This window comes from Camelus dromedarius, chromosome 7 (genome assembly GCF_036321535.1).
Source record: "Camelus dromedarius isolate mCamDro1 chromosome 7, mCamDro1.pat, whole genome shotgun sequence".
Lineage (NCBI taxonomy): Eukaryota > Metazoa > Chordata > Mammalia > Artiodactyla > Camelidae > Camelus > Camelus dromedarius.
The window spans coordinates 19,378,192-19,399,646 of NC_087442.1; the positions used below are offsets into that span (position 1 = coordinate 19,378,192).

The window sequence follows — 21,455 nt, forward strand, 5'->3', positions numbered from 1 at the left end:
AGGATAAATTCCATGGTCCACACAAACTTTAAGGCAGAGATTTGGGTTTGGGGGGTGGGATTCAATAGCACCACTCAAAACTGATGTTACAGTTTCCACACATCACTAGACTTGACTGAGTCTTTCAAAGTGTTTGTTAAATGCTTCAGTGAAATCCTAGAAATGATGGCACAATTAATGGTTCAAAATATAAAAAGGCACACACTTTTCACTTTTCATGCACAACGTATACATATATATATGTAAATCTATATGTAATTTCTAGTGTCTAGCACGTACACTGTGATTAAGGGGAAAATGTGTTTTTCTGATTATTTGATTTGCCATCAAACACAAGACTATGCATTTTACAGCAGATCAGCTGCTTCTTACCATTTGAAAGAATGTGGTCAGAAAAGTAATGCAAAAACTGCCACTTTGGTTTTGTCTGTACCTTCCAGGTCATATCTTCGTACCTCACTTCCTGACACAAACAAGTTTTTACTGTTGTCAGCAACAAAGCCCTAATATAGCTGCGGAAGAGAAAAACTGCATTGCATTTGCCTCCTGCAAGCATCATCAACACAGTTACCGGAGGAATGTAATTCCAGAAAAGCTTTAAAGCTGGTGTGATGGTAATTATGTATCAAATGCCTGATTCTATTTCTGTTATTATTGTTTTGTCATTTCTGATCTACCCAAGAGCTGGCTGAACTCGCAGAGGGATAAATCCAGTTTTTCTTTTTGCCTTGGTAAAATTTAATCAGACCTGATAGAAAACTCATTGCTCTTGGGGAAAATAAAGTAGGAGCCACGAAATGTCATTTTAACAGAGCGTGGGTTTTGTGACTGTAGGAAAGGATTTAAGGACGCTCCTTCTGTTCGCTTTCCTATGTCATGAGCAAAGGCTACACGCACGCACAGACGCCACATCTCCCGGATGCTGTGGCTCCCTTATCTGGGCTTCTGCAGCGCCAGAAGCCCCTCCGGGATGCTGCGAGGGGCTCTCGGTGGGTGGTGGTACGAACGCTGCGGCCGCCGCCGCCGCCGCCGCCAGTCCTGCCGCTGCTGTTGTTGCTGCTGCAGTCACGTGGGAGCCCCTTTAAGTTTCCATAGAGAGGCCTCTCCGGTGTCACATGATGGACATGATATAATGAAACAACATTGTGGAGAGGAAAGCATTAGGGGAGCCCACGGCTACAAAAACAAGTGAGTGAGAAGAGGTGGGAGGAAGAGAAACTACGCCACCTCCCCTGCAGCCGAGCCGCACGCAGCAGCAGCCCGCGGGAAGTGGTCGACGCCGGGGGGAAGGGAGACCGGGTCCCCAGCCCCAGCCGGGGGACCCCGCCGCCCACCGCCGAGAGAACAACTTTTAGCCGGCAGCCTCGGCCAGCCCTGCACCTGTCTCCGAAGCCTCCATCGCTCCTCGTGATGATCAAAGGGAAATTCTAGAAGAAATGCTCTACAAATATACATGCGCATCATTTTCCCCCTTGCGTCTCGCTCTGGAGGAGGAGAAAGGGATTTAAGCAGCAGCTTGTGTTCAGCCCCAAGGTAAGTTCTGGAGGGTGGGGAAAGCCGCCCCAGCAGGACTTTGGGATGGGAATTTTGTACTCCGTTTGGACCTCTCGAGGTGAACGAGGCGTCCCCTCCCTGCTGGCGAGGCGGAGGGCTCGATGGTCCAGCAGAAACATTTCCACTGTGGACTCTTGTTATTTCCTCTTTCGCACGCCCTGCGGTCCCACCCTGGGACTCCCCGGGGCCCCTCGCCTCCCCCCGGAAGGGGCGGCTGGTCCCGGCCGGGATGTTCGCGAGCCTGGCGAGGAAAGGTAGGGGTTGTGGCGTTACCCGGGAATGCCGAGGCGATTTCGCCATGTTTGTGTTGCTAAGAGCACTTTTTTCCCCTTTGAGGTGGCTTGATGCCACATGGCTCCTCCGGAGCTGCTGCCGGGTTGAGAGTGTGTATTTTTTTTTTTCAATGTCCGCATTCCAGCTAATGTTGCGCAGATAAAATTCAAACTTGAGGTAAACAGAAGAGGAGGAGGAGGAGGAGGAGGAGGGGAGGGAGGGAGAGGGGGGGAGACTGTTTCCATTTCGAGATCCCACCTCTTCACTCCGCGGAGAGTAACATCCCAAACCTTGAGAGCACTCGCTTCTTTCTCCCACCTACCCCACCTTTGCTGTCGACCAGAAATAAGGCGGCGGGGTAGGGGAGGTGCTAATAGAGGACACGGCGTCTGGGTTTTAAAGGAAAAACAGCCCCTGGCACCTAGGCCTTTGGCTACCTCCCCCGTTCCGCCAGGAGGGACGGAGGATGCCCGTGCTGTGTTCTGGAGCTAGGGAGCTGGAGGACCGCGCTCCCGGGCGGGGCCGGAGGTGCGTGTCCCCCTCTCACTCCCTTTTACTTTAAGGAACCGAATGGCACCGTTCCCACCCTACCCCAGGCGCAGGTTCCAGAAGGCGGGCTGGGTGGGTCTCCGGGTTTCCAGAGGGCAGGTTGCGTAGCAGGTGTGTGGTGGGCATTTCTGTTTTCTAAGTCTTGCATGTGGTGGGACGACGTGGGGAGTCTTACAGCGAGTGGATGGGCAGAGCTGCGTCTTTTTTGTTGTTTTTTTTTTTTTTTTGTTTTGGATTAGGGAGAAAAGTCAAGACTTCCCCTTCCCCCCTCCCGCGCGCCCTCCGTTTTAAATATCTGATTCAGCTCGAAGCTAGGCTGAAGGGTGAGTGGGGATGTGTACGGGTGAGGGTGAGCTTCGTCATATGGAAAACTAAGCTTCTGACAGCTTGTGGCCACCCCCCTGCCGGGACGGAGGATGTGGGGTAGGGGGTCCGAGAGAGGTGACGTTCCACTCGGTGGGAGCAGCTCCAGGTCCCGAAGTGCGCAAGGGTCCCTGGCGGTGTCGCCTGGGCCGGGAGAAGGAGGCGGCCACGTGAGGAGGGTCTGCGGAAGCGCTGAAGCCGAGAGATGGGGGTGAAGTGCGTAGCGGAGTCGTGGCGGGGGCTGACACGCAGCAGCCGTGGGCGGCGGGCGGAGGAAGAGCGGAGACTCCCGTGGGCTCGACCCCAGGGCCGTGGCGACGATTTTATTCCGAGCGGCGACTGGAGCCTCCCACGCAGGGCCGGCGTCCCGGCCGCGGGTGGGTGCGCACGCCCGGGCCCTTTCCCGGGAGACTGTTTCCGGGCGGGGTCCCGGGCCCAGAGCGAGGGCTGTAAACAGGGTGGTGCCCTCTGCCCTCCCGGCCCCGGCTGGCCGGGACGTTTGGCCGCCGGCGCCCGGGGCGGCAGAGGCGCGGCCGCGGCGCTGGGCAGTGGCGGCGGGGGCGCGCTTGCTCCCCGCTGCCCCCGCGCGCCCCCGCCGCCGCCGGGCCGGCCGGCCCTCTCTGTTTTTGTTTTGATGGAACCCGCGTGCAGCTGGCGCGTGTCGAGTCACGTGCCGTGGGCGGGAGGGGGCTGGGGCGCGGGAGGCGAGGGCGCGGTGACGCACGCGTCCGGAGGGCCGGGCGCCCGAGGGGGCTGCCACCCCAGGGGCGAGGGAGCGTGTGCCCCAGACAGATCCCGATCGCGCCGGATGTCAAGGCCGCGTCTGGTGGGGTTCGTGGGAGTTGCTCCTCGGTGAGCACTATACGGACGTGGGTGTAAATCCCACGGCACTTTGAGTTGGTCGTCACAGCATGTAGGCGAGCTTAGTCCATCCCGGCAGTGGGGAGGGGGCGGGGGGCGGGCCGGCTTGGGCTGGTTCGGTTAGAAATCGAACAGACTTTGTCGGCCTGTCTTATCTGTGGGCATATAGAGACCTATATATATATGGTTCTTAATTTTGGCTGCATGTTATAAGCAACGTCCGATGCCCGGCCCAACTCCAGACCAGTTGAACACAAATTCAAATAGGGCCTGAACATAGTGTATTTTTAAAAGACTTCCCTAAGTATTTTTGATGTACGGCGAGGGATAAGAGTTTATAGAGGTAACCAGCTTGCTGGAATAATTGTGAAGCCATCCATCTTTAGGTACAGAATAGCTGAAATGTCACTAGACAGGGTCACTATGTGCTGGCTTTGTGGTTACACAGACATGGAAATACTGGATGAAATATTGTTAACCCCCTACCCCCCCATTTTACAGTTGGCAAAATTGAAGCTCAGGAAGTTGAGTAAGAGTTGGTCAGTGACAATCCTAAGTAGTACCCGGGGAGACTGACTCCAGAACCCGTTCTTTCAATCATTATGTATGCTGTGTTGGAAATCTGCCTTTACCTAAGGGCCACCACGTATTTGTGCCAATAGGAATAGTTTGTGTTTGCCTAAGGACCAGCCAGTTTATACACATGTATTTATATATGTTTTTTTATCTGGAGACTTTTGTTTATATCAAAGGGAGGAGAATCACTTGACGAAGTCTCTAAGGCCTACTTACATTTTCAAGAAGTTTACTGTGAAGAGAGGAGAGAGGATCCCAGTAATGTGAAGTAAGCTTATTCCATGGAAGTTTTTGTTTTTGTTTTGAGACTTGAACATATGTGTTAAGTGAAGGGAAGAGTCCAGAAGATGCACAGCGACAGAAGTCCTTAAGGTTGCTGGATATTATATAATTTGGGGGGGGGAGTCATAGGCTAGGTGTAACAGAAAGTGCGAGACAATATACAGAGTAGCAGAAGTTCTACCATGAAAATGTAGGAGAAAAAAAAACTACTCTGGTCTGAAGTACAGAAGCCTTGCTTCTGCAACCCCCTTCTTCCTTTGATTTATTTCATTTGCCTCTCCTTCAGACAAACTCTCAGTGGGAATATTTAGATATAGGGGTAATCCATTTATTTTGAAAATGTAATCATTGATGTATTCGCTAAAGATATACCAAGTAAAACTCACAGGCAACTGAAGTTTTTTCCCTGAAAACAAAGGATTCCAATTACAATGTTTTCGTGACCAGTGCTTATTATTAAATGGTATTGTGTCACAAAGAAATGTTTTTGCTGCTAATGATTGCTATCTAATATTGCTATGGCAGATGTAGGCAAATTACTTACCAAGTTTTCAAGATTGTTTTTCATGTTGCTTACAGCTTTAGTGACGAAAGCTTATAGATCTATGAGGGCAAGGCTGACATAAGCTCTCTAGCCCCATCTCCTTCCCTCCACTGTCACCCTGTTGACCAGCAAAGATACTTCAATCCAGCATTGCCAAACCACTTGTGGTTCCTTTGCACACCTCTCTGCCTTCTCCTACGGTACCTTTTTCAGGAAATTTCTCTTGATTTCTCCTCGGAAGACGTTTAAAATGTCCTATGTCACCTCTACGTAGGCCTTGTACCTACTTGTCTTCACTGCATTTTTCACAGCGTACATTGTTTTTCTTTATACATTGGATGTCGCTACTAAATTGAGCTCATAAGAGGTGGGAATGGTGATTGTTTATTTGTGTATCACTGGCACACAGTAGGCGCTTAAGTTTATTGTGTTGGTCTAAACTGAATTTGAGTTGCATTATTTGTGTTGATCACTCATCTTCGTTCTTAACTGTCCTCACCTCTGCTGCTAGCTACTAGGCTAAAAGCACACATCTTTGCACAGAGAATACAGGGTACTACTAGCACTAATTTAGTACTAGTAAAAGAAATAGGAAGGAAGGGACAAAACGTAATCAGTCTCTCACTTGTTTCCCAATTTCATTCTCAATTGGCCAATTGGACAATGTTTATTTTCTTGGTTACTCACGTATGCTGGGAGAGATGCTCAGCATTATCATTTTTCAACTTACTTAAGAAGGAAGGAGTGGACCGATGAACGTACCTTTTATGTGTAGTAGCAGAGAACAGATGCATCATCACGTTTCTTTATGCTGTAATTTTCAGATTTAGTATTGCAGAGAGATTTGTAGAGCAGCACTGTCCCATAGAGCTTTCTGGGAGGAGAGAAATGATTTATAATATATTTATAATGACTTACGAGTGATATCCACTGGCCACTTGAGGCTAGTAAGCCCTTTGAATGTGGCTAGTGTGACATAGGAACTGAACTTCCAAATGATTTAAATGTAAATAGTGACGAGTGGCTGTTGGCCACTGCGTTGGACAGCACAGTTATAGAGGATTTGCTTATGTTTAAGTCTAGTATTTGATAGGTAAACATTAGATTGTGCTTTTAAAGGAAAAAATCTTGATTCATTTTTCTGGGGCTTACCACTACACTTCCTGTTCATAGGCTATAAAGTGTTTACAGGCTGATATTTTTGATCTATGTGAGGCCTTTATATTGTAGAGCATCTGTCTGTGTGTTCTGTGAGCTTTTCATGTAGTTCATGTGGTCTCCCACTTTAAGGAGCAGAGTGGAGTGATTATGAGTAATTACGACTTTGAGTAATTATTTTAAAAATCAAATGGATTTGATCCCTTGGTGCATAAACTAATTGGAAGCCCCACGAGCTTAATCAATATTTCTCTAAGATGTATTGTGAAGAGCAGGCGCCGTGTTCATCTTGTGGGCCATAGTATCCCCAGTGTCCTCGTATGGTACCTGACACATAGCAAGTGCTCAGAAATATTTGTCGCGTGAATGTTGAAATAATTTAACCCCTCTAATTCAGTTTCAGAGGGTGTGTTGTGGACCTGAAGAGAAAGCCAAGGGTCAGTAACTACACTGAATTTACAGTTCTTCTGAGGAATGCAATCTGTCTGCATTATCCTTAACTCCGTGAGTTTGATTTCTTTCCTGTAAGATACGTAGCAGGAATTATTACCCTTATTTGGTGACAGATTGAAAAATAAAGTCACAAGAAGATTTGGTGGTCAGGTCACACACGAGAGGTTGGAAGTGTAAATCGTATTGAAGTCGTTTCTGTTGCTTTGTGCACTTGTCTGATTCTCCTTCAGAGAAATAAAGTCATGCACTGAACTCTTTTAGTTAGAAAATTCAGCTTGCAAAATCGAAGGTAATTATGTATGTTAATAGAGTCTGAAAAGAGCACTGAAAATATCTCTCATATGGCATGACATTGAGAAAACAGCTTCTATAAGAGAAACAGGAATGGAAACGTTTATTTCTTAAACTTCTAAATCTCAGGCTGTGGTAATCCTAACACCCAAGTGATAAACTTCTCAAAGAGGGTATTTTAAAGTGTAAATAGAAACAGATGTTTAGTCATGCAGATAACCACTACTAGACTTTGAAATATTTATATAAAAAGGTATGAGATACATCAAACATCTGTTTAGAACCTGAGCCCTAAGGCTGAAAATTGTAGATTGCATTTCACGTGGTGGATCCTGTATGGGTGGGTTGATGACGCAGCCCCATATGTGTTCTGGTACTTACAGGAGATGATGCAGACTCTCCTCCCAGTGCTGTGCGTCAGACTTACCTAGTTTGTGGTGGTATGTGTGGCTGGATTATAGGTTTGTCCTCATTCCTAGGACACAGGCTAGCTTCCTGTCTTTCTGCCACGATGTGTTCCAGAAATGAAAACGAATTTTAAACTAGAGTAAGTAAAACATAATTGAAAGTATGAATCTGTTCTCTTTAAAAAAAAAATCATATAATACATTCCAAGATAAAATGTGAAGGTTTATTTTAGGGGGAGGAGTGGCGGTTACTTTCTTTTTTAGCAGTTTCTGGTCTCTTAGTCTTATGATCGTTTTCCAAATCCCTTTGGTGCGAACCTCTTTGGTGGTGGTGGTGGTGGTGAGCAGCCCCAAAACCAAAAACAAACTATCAGCCATGTGTCCCATAAATTCCTGCTGTTGCCCTCAAAACCGAACCAAAGACAATCATTACAAGACAAAACCAACCCTGCTGTCAGCAACAGAAGTTAACCCACCAGCCCACCCAGCCGAATAAGAAAGCCTATGAGATTTGAGTTGTTGCTTTTGTGGAGAGGTCAGTAATGTGAAGTCTTTTTTAGGCACTAAATGTGAATTACTCGTAACAGAAAAATTTTACCTGCCTGTCTAACTATATTTATTGTGCAGTAGATCAAGATGTAATCAACCTAGAAGATCCTTGAAGGCTTGTTAAAACCCAGATTGCTGGACCCCACCCCACAGTTTCTGACTCCATACGTCTAGAGTGGGCCTAATAATCTGCATTTCTTGCAAGTTTCTAGGCAATGCTGATGTTGCTGGTCAGAGGACTACATTTTGAGAACCATTGGATTTGATCATCTGAAGTTCTATAATTCTGTGCCTGTTTTCTTCCTCTTTTAAAGTTGCAGCACCTGTCCTTTGATTTCTGCAACATTATTTCATTTAAAGATTGCTCTATGGCAAACTGAGGTTTAAAGGTTAAAATGGATTGAATTAATTTTGAGAATTTCTTCAGAATTTCGTATATTTTGCAAAAAGTTTGAGTCTGTTAAAACTCAGATTGAAATTCTTACCCAATGGTAAAAGTCTCCAGGTAATATTTATTGAAGTATTTCTGATGTTATTAAATGGCAAAACTGTCTGCTGCTTCCTAAACCTAAATGTTGTATAAAATCTAAGTGCCTTTTAATACAGCTACAGGGTGTGATGCAGCACATTAGATAATTGTGAGCTCACTAAATAAATGGTTTTTATGAGACATAGTTCTTTTCCTTGTTAAAACTGGTCTGTGGGTCCATAGTGGGTTCTGATAGCGTTGACCCGGGTGTTGTCCTCTGAAGATAACTGCCTCAAAGAAATCTCCTGGTTGCAGGAATGAGATGCCCATCAGGAGAGGAAGAGTAAGCTAGGGCAGGGCCATTCCCTATGTTGAGGACTTCGGGGAACAGTGGAGGCTCTGCACTTCATAAATGAAGAGGCTCTGGGGCTGAAATCTGGTAGGAAGGCAATGGAGATACCAGGAGGCATCTTAAAGCAGCCCTTGCAGAGTAAGCACACTGTTCTTACCCAGAGTGAATGTTTACTTTGCCAGGTTGGGGCCAGGAGTTGGGGAGAGGACTCAGGGAGGGGTTGATGGAGATGCCAAGGTCTTCTAACAGGTGGTGTTCCGAAAGCATTCCACATTAAACTTGACTCCCAGGTGCCAAGAGTGAGATGGACTCAAGGTTAAGGTGGGTTGAAGTGAGGTTTGACAGCACATTTTAATATGAGTGAATTCTTTGGATAAGAAAGAATAGTAAGATTTTGGGGGAAAATATAATCTTATCTGAAAACAAGGAAATAAAAAAAGAAATGGGTGAGGAGTAAGGAATGGGACAGTAAAAATTAAAGATTGTAAGTATTTAATGGTCTAAAATGTTTTGTGGTTATGGCAAGATTAGTTAATAGTCCAGGCTTCTTTTGTTTGAAAATAAATTAATTAATGAATTTTCCTTTTTATTTCCAGTGAATCCTTCAAATCATCACCATATGCTATTATTTGACTTACATCAAATGCCTTTCCAAAGTTATGCCCAGAACTCATGCAGTGCTTACATTTTTAGATTGCTTTATGATCGTTAACTAGTTTAAATCAAATTCCTGGAAGGCACACTCAATGCTTATTACTGGATGTGTTTTATGGATTAGGAAACAAATCATTTGTGTAGCACAGGCCGCAAACCTGGGCTGAAGCCAAAAAAACTCCCTGCTTTTCACATCTACTGGTTTTAATTTTATCTTGAAATTCTCCGTTTTCTAACTTCTTTTATAAAATGGTTGAACCTTAAATCCTAGGGTTGATTTAGCATCTGTAGAATTGATTTTAGACTATATTTCATGGATATAGCCTTAGATTTTGATCCACTGTTGATTTCTTTGAAAAAAAGAACTACGTGTAATTTGCTACTCGGATCTGCAGTCACTTCTTGACTCAAATATCTGTGACATAATCTTCATAACTAAATCTGTGAAACTGTTTTGAATTCTTTAGACTTGACAATTTGAGGCTGGGGTTGGCAGTCTCGATGACAGGAGTGCTGGGGAAGGCCCATGGGCCAGTTTTCACTGAGCAGCTGGAGGGAAGGAGGTGCTGCTGTGTGATCGCCTCCCTCCGTCTTTCTTAGAGTTTGTCACCCCACCCCCCACCCCCAGTAACTTTAAAAAGCTTCCTGTGCTTTTGGGAGTTAAGGTACTTATATTTTTCTTTTGTTTAATCACACTGGCACTTGGTAACATCTGTCTCTGTCTTTGCCCTCCTGACTTCCAGCTTCTGACATTTCTGTTTCTCTGACAGCTAGGCGGCTGGCTTCTGATTGGCCAAAGCTCCCTGTGGATGTCCTTTGCAGTCCTCCCTCCACACTCTTCTTCCTTTTCCTGCTAGTTCTCTTTCTGTGCTATGGCCAATCTTACTTAGTTTGGTGGAAGGAATATTGAGGTAGAGTAATGTTAATATCTCTGATAACGATTGATGGGTACCTGCCTCTTTGCATGCTGTGCTGGGGACTCTGTATTTTTTTCACTGGGTTTTAGTTCCCACTTGCTGTAGAACTGTGGGAGGGTCTCCAAGTCTGTGCTGTAGGCTGCTCATCTGTAAAATGAGGGTTTGTAGTAAGGTGTTTCTGGCTCTAATTTCGTGCTGCAATTGCGTTTATTCACATTGTGGTACGGTTGGAAATCCTCACAGGAGTGCTTTAGCTTTTTGAAAGATATGTGAATTAAGACTGGTCTCAGTGTAGGGGTGTTGCTTCTGAGTCCCAGGATCAGGAGACCCAGGACTCCTTGGATCAGACTGTCTGCAGTATGTCTGGCCCTTTTTTCCCTCCAGGAGTTAGGGATGGGTGTCAGGTGCACCCTTCTCCGCCCGTGCGTGTTATCTACATCAGAAGCCTCGAGAACTAATTGAACCTGAACACTCCGCTTAAGAACACTCCACACCTCAGTTTGGAAGATTCTGCTGCTTCTCATCTCTGTGATAGAGGCACAGGGTGGTATTTAGACCACTAGGGGAGTTTCTGGGAACCTGCTTAATACTTCTATTAATTCTTGAACAACTCTTTAAAAAGTTCTATCCCAGATCTCTCTCTTGCAAAATTGTACATAGTCTGTGACCTTGCGTGCTTGTTTCCTATTTCCAGGGGAATTTTTGTTAGTGCTGAGTCTTTTCGTAATGTTCACAGCTACGCCAAGCTACTTATCTGTTTGTTGTCAAGGCCATTGACAACTGTTTTGCTTTCTGCTTTTATACTAATGTATCATGCATTCATGGCACGTATCTGTCCATTTTCTAAAAATCTATGATGATCTTAATTTGTTTCTTTATGTTTCCAGAAAGATTAATCATTGCTATGCTAGGAACACTTAGTTGATCAGCTTTGTCCTTAGTACCACTAATATTCCTTCAGCTTTTCCTAATTTTTAGCTTTTCAAAATTGTGTAATATATACTTTTTATAGGCTCTTCCCAAAAGAGTTTATGATGACTTTGCAGTCTTTAGTGATTATTGCCTGAAAATACAGGTACTTGATAGCAACAAGTGGGAAGTATTTTTAAATACAATGCCATTCAGAGCCTTTCTTTGGATTTTATCTTTGAAATCTGTGGTCTACCTTTTGCTTTTTAATTAGTTGATGAAAAGTTACTGTACTTGCAGGCTTCTCTTCTTTTCATGGAAAAAGATATCAAAATCCCCCTTTGCTCCCACTTTTAAAGGATTCAGAATTAAGATTCTTTCTGCCATTAATTTAATTCTTCTGAAAAGGAACATAGGAGTTTGTTCTTTGCTGTGCGTATATCTTTGTTCCTATAACTAGCAGTTTGGAACAAGGACTTTATGAGCTTACTGCATCAAACCCTTTCATATCAGCTGCAGAAAATCTTTTCAAGATACATATTTTTCAGTAATAGGAGATCCTTTGAGATTCTAAACAAACAAATATTTCAACAAAGATTTGCTTTAAAAAGATTTCTGAGGCGATTGTCTGTCTGAGAAATCATGCCTTACATGTTAGCTGCAGAGCGTTTGCTTGTGTGTGGGGAACGTTTTGGTGGCATGATATCCTGGGCTCATTCTGTGTCCGTGGTCCCAGGCCCTTGACCGAGGAAGTCTCAAGTGGTTGAGGGACGACCACGGTGGCATCCTGAGGATCTGACTGGAAATGCCCTCCCTCTGACTGTATTTTGTTGTTGTCTTTGGACAGTACCAGTTGTTTGAAAGCACTGAATTGCATTTGTATAAATATACATACATAGTACTTGCTAAAACATCTTTTTGGATCATTGTGCTCTTTCAGAGTTAAGAGATCCAAGCTCTGGAAAGATGACTCACCAGGAACATGTCAGGTCCTGGACATTCCCGGTAAACAGTCTAGTGTATTTTGGATCATGGCTCTTTCTGTATTACTGTTCGTGCATTGGAATCCTCCTAATCCTCAACGTGGTGTCTAGGAGCAGGCACAAGTAAACACGTCCTCTCTGGACATACTTTCTGTCCAAAACTGAATGAAGGAAAACAAACAAGAACACTTAAAGGTATCTGCAGTCTGTCTGAAGGCTGTGGATGCTGGTGCCCCATGGCCTTGAGTTACTGACAAGCTATTCCTCTCCTTGTTTATTCTCCTTTCTTTCCATGTTCTTTACTCCCTCAAGTTCCTTCCTGTGCACCCTGCCCTGCACCCTGCCCTCCTCCCCGCCCTGGAAAAACAAAACAAAACAAAACAGGTTCTTTTCTGTTTCTCCTGCTCTTCTTTCTTTCCCTTTTGCCTTTCCCATTCCTGGTATGGATACACCAGTCACACCCTACAGTTCCCACAGGCATTTTTTTTATCCTGACAAATGGCAGCCCAGAGCCAGAGACAGGTTTTACTCTTGACAAGATTTCATGCTGATGCAGACTATTCCTAAAGAGTTTTGTATGTTTATATATCAGATGCCAAGCTGAATGGGAAATACATGTGAAATTCTTTCAGATATTTAAATAGGCATTCAAGAAGGTGTCAGATTGAAGTTTAAATTTTGTGCTAAAGGACATTCTGCTCAAATTTACATAAGAGTAATCATGCAGATAATAAATTTCAGGACTCTTTGTATTCATGACATTTTTGGTAAGCAAAGATGTGGTTTTGGTTACAATAATGTTTTTTAAATTGCTTAAGCTCTAGCAAAGTTTGGTATTAAAAGTGACAGAGTCAAATTTGTGCTAAACACACGACTATTACTTATGCCACTGTCAAGAATCAGAGTATTTTCCACCTCTAAGGGGCTTCAGAGCTAACTTAATTTAATCTTTTTATTTTATAGATGAGACAGTTTACTTAATTTTAAACTCCTGGTTTGTGGCATAGCCAACCACAATTAGGTCTTCCACTTCCCTGTCCACTCTGCTTTTTTTTTTTGAGGTGGGGGCAGAAAGTTAAATTTATGAAATTTAGAGGTAACAAGAGCAGAGAAGCCTGGAAAGAGTATGTGACTTCTAAACCTGGCTTGACTTTAATTCGCTAGTTATGAGGTGTTGGACTGGGGGTTAACCTCTCTGGATCTCACTTTTATGGAGGGTTGAACTTTAAGATCTCTTCCAGGTCTGTGACTTGTGATCAAGTGAGAAAAATGAAATAGATTTAGAATTTTCCTATTTTGCATTTGTGCAGTCTCAATCTGAGTGTTGTTTCAAGAAGAATCATTCCTACTTTTTAGTGGGTATCATTTGTATTTCTTCTTGTTAGTGAATCAGCTTTTCCAAAGTGTATTGTTAGACACCGCTTGTTGTTTTAGTCAACATGATAGATGCCTCTGGCATCACCTTGATTAACTGAAGTAAAACACATGTTCAGAGGTCACTCCCCGCTAGTTTCAAACTGGTGGAAGAGTACCATGCAGGAATAGTCCAGAGACAGATGACTGAGAGGTGCTTTTTTTTTTTTTTTTCCAGATTGTTGACAGTTTCTTACAGTGTTCAAGAGTAACGTCATATAAATAAAATGTAAGAGATTCGGCTATTCTGACTCCTAGAGTTGCCTTATTTTGGGATTGTGGAACAGGTTTTTCCGTTCTCAGTAGGATAATCTGCCATTGTTTGTGTCGGACAGTAGACAGTTGTGGCAATTTGGGAAGGGTAGGAAGGATGAGATGAGTTTAACATACTGGAGAAAAAGCTGAGGAGACCAGAGAAGCTTTTCTAAGACCAACTGAGCTTTGAGACCTTTCCCTCATTGCTTAGCAGAGGTTCCTATGCCCGTCTTTGTTTAAAGAAACCCATTCCTTCAGTAAACACTTTCTGAATACCCATCATGTGCATCGCATTGATCTGGGTGCTGTGGGAATTACAAAAGAATTATTCATCCAGAGCTTCTTCCTCTAGGTGTTTACTCTCTAACTGGGTCCCCAGTGGTTAGGTCATGAAATGATGCAGCAGATGTCCGGGTACCCCAAAGAGTGGTCTAGACAAGGAGAGAGAAGGGAGGACTCAAGCTGTAGGAGAAGACCCCAAGGAGCCATGACACTTGAACAGTTTGAAGGAACAATAGTTAATAATAGCTGAAGAACTTGTTTTAATTTTCTCTTGGGAGAGAATACAAGGGATGCAGTTGGGTTGGGCTGGGACATAGGTCTGGGATTGGGAAATGACGATTGTATATTTTAAGGTGGCAAATGAGGGCCCTATGGAAGTACCAGAGCCCTTGTAATCTCTTTTTTTTGTTGTTGTTATTTAAAATTTCAAACCTTTAGAAAAGTACTATGAACATTTATATACCATCTCCTAGATTAATTTTGCCATACTTGTCTCATGCTCTGTGTTTGTATGTGTTTTGAATCAAATGTGGTATATATATTTGTATTACTTTGTTTAACCACTTGAATATAAATTGCAGATACTATGACATTTCACCTCTAAATACCTGCTAAAGAAGACTTTCTTCTGTGTAATTGCAATACAGTTATCACACCCAACAAATTTTGCATTGATATAATAACATGGTCTAGTATATAGATAATATTTAAATTTGGGATTGGGCTGTGTGTTTATTTTTTTAAATCAGGTGGACTTGTCTGGCACAATGTATGAATGGGTGGAGCAAGAGACTAGGGCCACGGAAACTAGTTTATACATATTTAAAAAGTCATATATAGCCATAAAGATACAGGGAGCTCATTATAGTCTGATATGTTATAATCTTGAAGATACAATCTTAAATAAGAATGAGCATAGAAGAGTGTGGAAAAGAATTTATAAATAGTTGTGGATAGATAGATAGATAGAACGAACATCTCTGGAAGGATAAAAACCGAACTATAACATTTCATGCCTTTAAGAGAAGGAAGTAGGTAGCTGGGGGGCAGGGAGACTTTTCCCTGAATACTCGTTTTCACCTTTTGAATTTTGGACATAGAATTTCTTCAAAAATAAATAGTAAATAAGTAAGCATAGACTTACGTTGATGCTGTTATGAGCTTTGTAGGGTGTAGGACAATACTTCTCTTTATGTCCTAAAGAAATTTGGAGAATGAGACCTGAATCAAATGTGGAGGAAATGTTTTATCTTTTAAATTTTGAAGGGAAATTTAATGTTTGTGTCACTTAATGGAAAAGGATCTTCATGTTACAAGAAGGTACTTTTTTTTTTTTTTTCCAGGAACTGCTGGTGTGGAGGGGAGGGACTTGATGGGGATTTGATATCCAGAAAGTTAGAATTCCATAGAGGAAAGCACAAAGGAAGATATGGTAGGAGTTTGCTTATTCCTCCTGGAGTAAAAGATAATTTTTTCTTCCTCTAAGAATGAGAAAGAAGAAGAGAGTTTTGTAGTTTGTTTCAGTAGAAAAGTATAAAAGATGGCAAATAGGACTCAGAATTTACATTGTGTGTATTCTTGTCTATCTTTGATGATAGAAGATAAGTACATTTAAAAGCTGCTAAGAGAAAATGAACATTTCAGGATAATGGCTGTCTGATCTTTAAAATACTAGAAATCTATGTAATTAGCAAATTATTTCCATTTGATAGTAATTTGGTCATTTTGTGGGATAATTTTTATGTGATTATATGGTGAACTTGTGTGATATTTATGCTTAAAAATTACTCTTTCGAAGTGTTTTGAGTATGTTGCAGGAGAGGTTAAAGTTAATTTCGGAGTTGACTCAGCTACGTTGTTTTCTTTCTGTTTTTGTATGATTAACATAAAGTTATTGATTGGTACTTAGTGCTGGTTCTCTTGAAGACCAGTGTTTATTAATCAGTGAGTGTTGAATTGCTCCCAGTGTCCATTAGGCATCCTGTGGTTAATGGAGACAGATGGTCTGCCCTTGATAGATGCTTCTGGAAAGTTAACATTTCAACAGTGCTCGTAAATTCCTGCCAGGGAGGGAAGCCACTGACTGCTCAGGCAAAAGCCTTCAGGAGGAGGGGAACCTGTGCTGTCTGAATGGGCATCTGGGGTGTGACTTGTAGGTGAAGAAATCTGATTTTATAAATTCATTCAGAGTTGAAGGGGGCTGTGAGACTGTATGATGATACCTGCGCTAAGCAAGCTTACAGGAGATTGCATATCCCGGTGAGGGAACTTGCAGTGGGAGATGTACTGGGGTCACTTGTAGACTGGTCGAAAGGATAAAATTTGGATCATAACCTTAATTGGTGAACATCGAAGTAAGGTAGGGAAGAATGGGATATTTTCACGTGATATTTTCATTAAGTCATAAGAATTTGATGGAGGACTTTTTTTTTTTTTTTTAACTCCAGGGGCTATTCTGCCTGAAAAACTGGGGCTTAAAAATTAGAGCATCTTCACTCTACAGTGTAGTGCTGGATAAGCATGATGAATTCTTCTCTGTTGTCTTTGTAATTAGTTACTAAAAGCCCCATTACCCTGTGGCAGGTATGTTACAATACAAAGGAGAAATAAATGTAATAATAATAATGAGTGCTTACCATGTGTTGGGCACTTTGCTAAATTTTTCTATTATCCCATTAGTCCCACAACAGCCCTAGGAAATGGATACTATTATCATTCCCTCTTTATAGAAAATCAAAACTTAGGAAAGCTCAGGGCTTGGAGCCCAAGTAGTGCCAGGTAGCCTGACTCTAGAGAAGCTTGTGTTCTTAGTGTGATAGAATTTCTTTTGCACATTTCAGCTTCTTTCCAGTTGTGTTTTCCTTAGGATATAGCCTGATCACTTTGAGACATCTTATCTCCCAAATGAACACTTAGAAAATACAGTTATTGTTAAATATTTAAGCACTAACTGTTAGCGTAGTTTCTTTTTGGAGATTGCTGATCTTAAGCTCTTTTATGGTGATTCTGAGTAGTACTTTCATTTAGAGGATGGACCGTTAAAAATGAAGAAAGTTGCAAAAAACCCAAGGGTAATGCAAAGGAAAACTATTTTTACTTAGATTCAGTTATTGTTTATATTTCCCCCATTTGCTTTATCATTTGTGCATGTTTTCTTGCTCTGTATTTATGTATGTATGTGTTTGTATATATATATTTTTTCTGAATCATTTGAGGATGTTCCATGTATTATGGCTCTTTACCCCTAAGTATTCTAGTGTGTTTCCTAAGAATGGGGATTTTCACTTACACAAGTTACTGTTTCATACATTTATATTGTTAAAATATTTTCATCTAATCTGCTACCTGTAATCGCAGTTTTGCCAGTTGACCTAATAAAGTCCTTTATAACGTTTTCCCGCCTGTGATATGAGATCCTGTATAGGGTTATATATCATTTATTTTTCATATCTGTTTAATACCCTTTCATCTGGATTATTTCTACAGTTTGTCTTTTATTAGATGGACTTTTTTGAAGAATGTACTGCCTTTTAAAAAAATAATAGAAAGTTCGTCATTTTGTGTTCGTCTGAAGTTGCCTCATCATTAGACGCAGGTTATACATTCTCAACCAGATCTTCCTTTTCCCCCTCCTTATTTATTAAGTTTATTCTCTTTCAAAGTCAGGAAATTACCACTGATACAATAGTATTATCTAAGTACAGACCTTAGTCAGATTCCATCAGTTATTCCCCAAGTGTCTTTATAGTCAGAAAATCCCGGGCCATACGTTACATCTGCTCTCCTTTCATCTGGAACTGTTTCTCCGTATTTCCTTGTGTTTCCTGGTACTGATCGTTTTGAAGAGTGCTAGCCAGTTATTACTAGCATGTCCTTCACTTTTGATTTGTTTGAAGTTTCCTTATGTTCGGATTCAGATTTTGCACTTTGGGCAGAAATGCTGCACAGGGGACATTGTGTTCTTCTCAGTGCCCCATATTCAGTTCACCCCAGTGTCTGTTGGTCCCACTCCTTGGCATGCTGACTTTGATCCTTAGGTTATAGCTCAGTCTCCCAGATTTGATCAGTGTAAAGTTACTCTTCCCCCCTTTTTAGACAGTAACTATCTTGTGGAGTAATGTTTTTACTTGATAACCTATTACTTCTCAAACTTTTTACTTGTAGGCTTTAGAATCCATGGATGATTCTTGCCTGAATCAGTTAGTCTTGTGATGGTTGCCCAGTAGTGATTTAAAATTTCTCCATTCCCTCTTCATTTATTTATTGGCTTTTTTCTACAAAGAGTGTTCCCTTATCTCTTATTTGTTTTTTAAATACCAGCTTAGACTCATGGATTCTTACTTTATTCTTATCTTATTATCCTTTCTAATTTTGAAGCTCAGATTGTCCTAGATCTGGCCGATGGGAGCCTCTCCACGCCAGCTCCCACGTTCTTCTGGCACATCCCTGCTGTTTTCTGACACATCCTCACTTTCTGGCACAGAACGGTCCTCCTTGTGTATTTCTTCTGTCTCAGCCCTGGAAGTGGCCGTTTCCCCAAGGAGCTCTGTATGAAAGTGCCTATTTCTCCATATCCTGGCCGAGAGTGACTCTTCATTACTATTTAACTTTACCATCTGATAAGTGAGAAATAGCATCTCAGTGTTGTTTTAATTTGTATTTCTTTTATTAGTGAAATTGAGCATCTTTTCATATGTTTAAGGGATATACATGTATCTATATATGTATATGTATGTATGTGTATATGTATGTCTGTGTATTCATGTCCTTTGCCCATTTTTCTGTCAAGTTACTAGGCTTTATTTCCTCAATTTTAAGTGCTGTTTGTGTGCTTTGGATATCAGCCCTTTATTTGTGATATGATGCAGATATTTTCTCTCATTTTATTTATTGTATTTGGTTAATGACTTTTTGCCATATAGAAAAATTTTGTTAATTTGATTACATAAAAATTTTTTATCAGTCTTTTCTTTTATTCTTCCTGATTCTGAGTCATAGTTAGCGCGCCCTTCCTTATATCAAGGTTAGAGGAGAATTCACCCAATAGTACTGGTAGGGCTTCATTACTTTACATTTAGATCCCTGATTGGAGTCTAAAGTATGGCTCTAATTATATCTTTTTCCAAATGGCTAATCAGTTGTTTCAACCATTTATTAAAAAGTCAGTTTTTGCCACAGTGATTTTTAGATGCCCCCTTTAGCATGTACAGTACTGTAAAGTTCTGTGTGTACTTTGGTCTGTTTTCGAACTTTCTGTACTACACTGACTTATCCATCTACTCATGGGCCAGTAGCACACTTCATTAAGAAGCTTTATTGTATAATCTAATGTCTGGGAGGACTAGTCTTCCACTCTACTGTTTGCTATTTTCCTGGCTGTTATTGCATGTGTATTTTTAATACGAGGTTCGGTATCAATTTTCTAGCTTCATTAAAAAGAATTACTCGTATATTTATGGGATTGCATTAAATTGATAAGCTAATTTACAGCAAACTGACATTTTTATGATGTTGGCTTGGTTCTTTTCCCCAATAAGAAATGTCTTTCTATTTGTTAAAGTCTTCACTCGTATTTTTTTAGGAATGTTTTAAAGTTATCCTCAGGTGGGTTTTACACATTTGTTGTTAAATTTATTCTTAAATATTGTACTTTCTTTGTGAAACTTACTTTTTTTTCATTTGTTATGGTGATCTGAACAGGTCAGTACATGTATGTCCATTGTTCAAAGACATTCAAAACTTTTGTTTTGTATTGTAAGTATCATAAAAATTAATTCTAAACAAAAAGTATATCCATGTGTCCATTAATACAGGGAATATAAAGATAGCAAAGTCATGATTTCTCCCTTAAATAACTTAAATATAGTTTTGGAAGTCAGCTATATGTTTATTTATATACGTTAGAAAATAAGGGAATTTCTTTGATAGGCAGATTCTGAATTGAGCCTAAAAGAAAAGTGTTGAATTTGTAGGGAGAATCAAAGAAGAACATTTCATGTGAGAAGAGCATAGGCTAAAGACGCAGGGTTTTACCACGTCGTGTGAGGTCAGTAAAGTAAGTGGCCTCAGATTGAAAAAGTGTGTTTGTATTTAAAGATAAAGTAAGCGCAGTTAGTGGAAGACCTTGAGGACCCAGAGATTTTAGATTTGATCCACTCGGCAGCAGGAAGGCCTTCTGCATGAGTAATCTATTGCTATGTAACAGATTACCCCCAAAATTTAGTGTTTTTGAACACCAATAAGCATTTAGAGTCTCTTAACAAGTAGGTCAGGGATTTGGGAGCAGGGAACTCTTGCCACATTCTGTTTCTTAAAAGCAAGTGAGTAAATTCAGCACACATTCAAGGGGAGAAGGATTAGTTCCCACCAGGGAGTGTCAGAGGAAGGGAGTGTCCGAGAATCTGGGAACAGACTTTAAAACCACCATACTATTTGTGTTCTGAAGAAAAAGAGCGATAGTATGATTTTGAAAAGGAAAAATACCATGGCATCTAGCAGACGGTTAATCTGGTAGGAGTGTCAAAGATGAAGTGAAGAAAGGGAGAAATAGTAGGTAGATCCTAGTGAAATAATCCAGCAGCATAGTAGTGATGGATTGAGTTGGGGGTCAGGATAGAGGAGGGGCAGGATGCATATGAGGGATGCAGCATCAGGGTGAGGGAGGAAGACATGAGTGAAAAAATGGTCTTGAGGTTTTCAGATCTGCAGAATGATCAGGCATTTCCATAATAACTGGAACAAGAAACCAATTTTGAGGAGATAAGGGTGCTCATTTGGCTTTAGACATTCAAGAGGAAATACCTAAGCAGTTGAAACATGAACCAGGGCTCATGTTGAAATGTCTCGTCCAAGAGGGAGATTTCACATTTGTCATCCCAGAAGTGAGGGTTAAATTCTTCATGGGACGAGTATGCAGAAAGGCCAGAACACTGAGGACCATGCCTCCGGGGGAAGCCGTGGATTGGAGTATGATTAGGAAAGCTAGATCCGTCGCATTAGAGAAAGAGCCAGCTGTGTTCCTGGCAGGAGCGACAAAGGTGGAGTGATCATGAGCTTCAGATATTGCAGAATTCGAAGGGAATAATGTTTGAAATGAATGCATTTGCCTGTAAGATTATTAAAGGTAACAGCAGTTTAAATGGAGTAGAACAATTTTGGAAATTGGATTATAACATTTAATTCGATGATTAACTTTTTTAAAAAAAAGTGCCTGAAGTGGGAGGATGAGTGGCTGGTGTGCCTTTCCTCACTTAGACTTTGAGATCTTACATCCTTCTTGCCTTCTTTTAGTACCACCAAGCCTCCCTGGGTTGGAACTTCTGCTCAGTGCTTGCACTGAGGGCTGGAGTAGGATTTTACCT

The 21,455-nt window shown here is 41.7% G+C and overlaps 1 protein-coding gene across 17 annotated transcripts in view; it reads left to right on the forward strand.

Moving 5' to 3' along the window:
• Nucleotides 1-21,455, forward strand: part of LOC116154070 (uncharacterized) — a 199,116-nt gene that overhangs the window by 737 nt on the left and 176,924 nt on the right. For 10 of the 17 annotated variants that reach the window (XR_010381599.1, XR_010381591.1, XR_010381595.1 and 7 more), the window contains exon 2: nucleotides 441-1,533. The gene's annotated coding sequence lies outside the window, so the exon portion shown is untranslated. Of the gene's footprint in view, nucleotides 1-440; nucleotides 1,534-1,736; nucleotides 1,809-21,455 lie in introns of those variants that run through there. The other 7 variants (XM_064487359.1, XM_064487358.1, XM_031455376.2 and 4 more) reach the window with 2 other exon arrangements.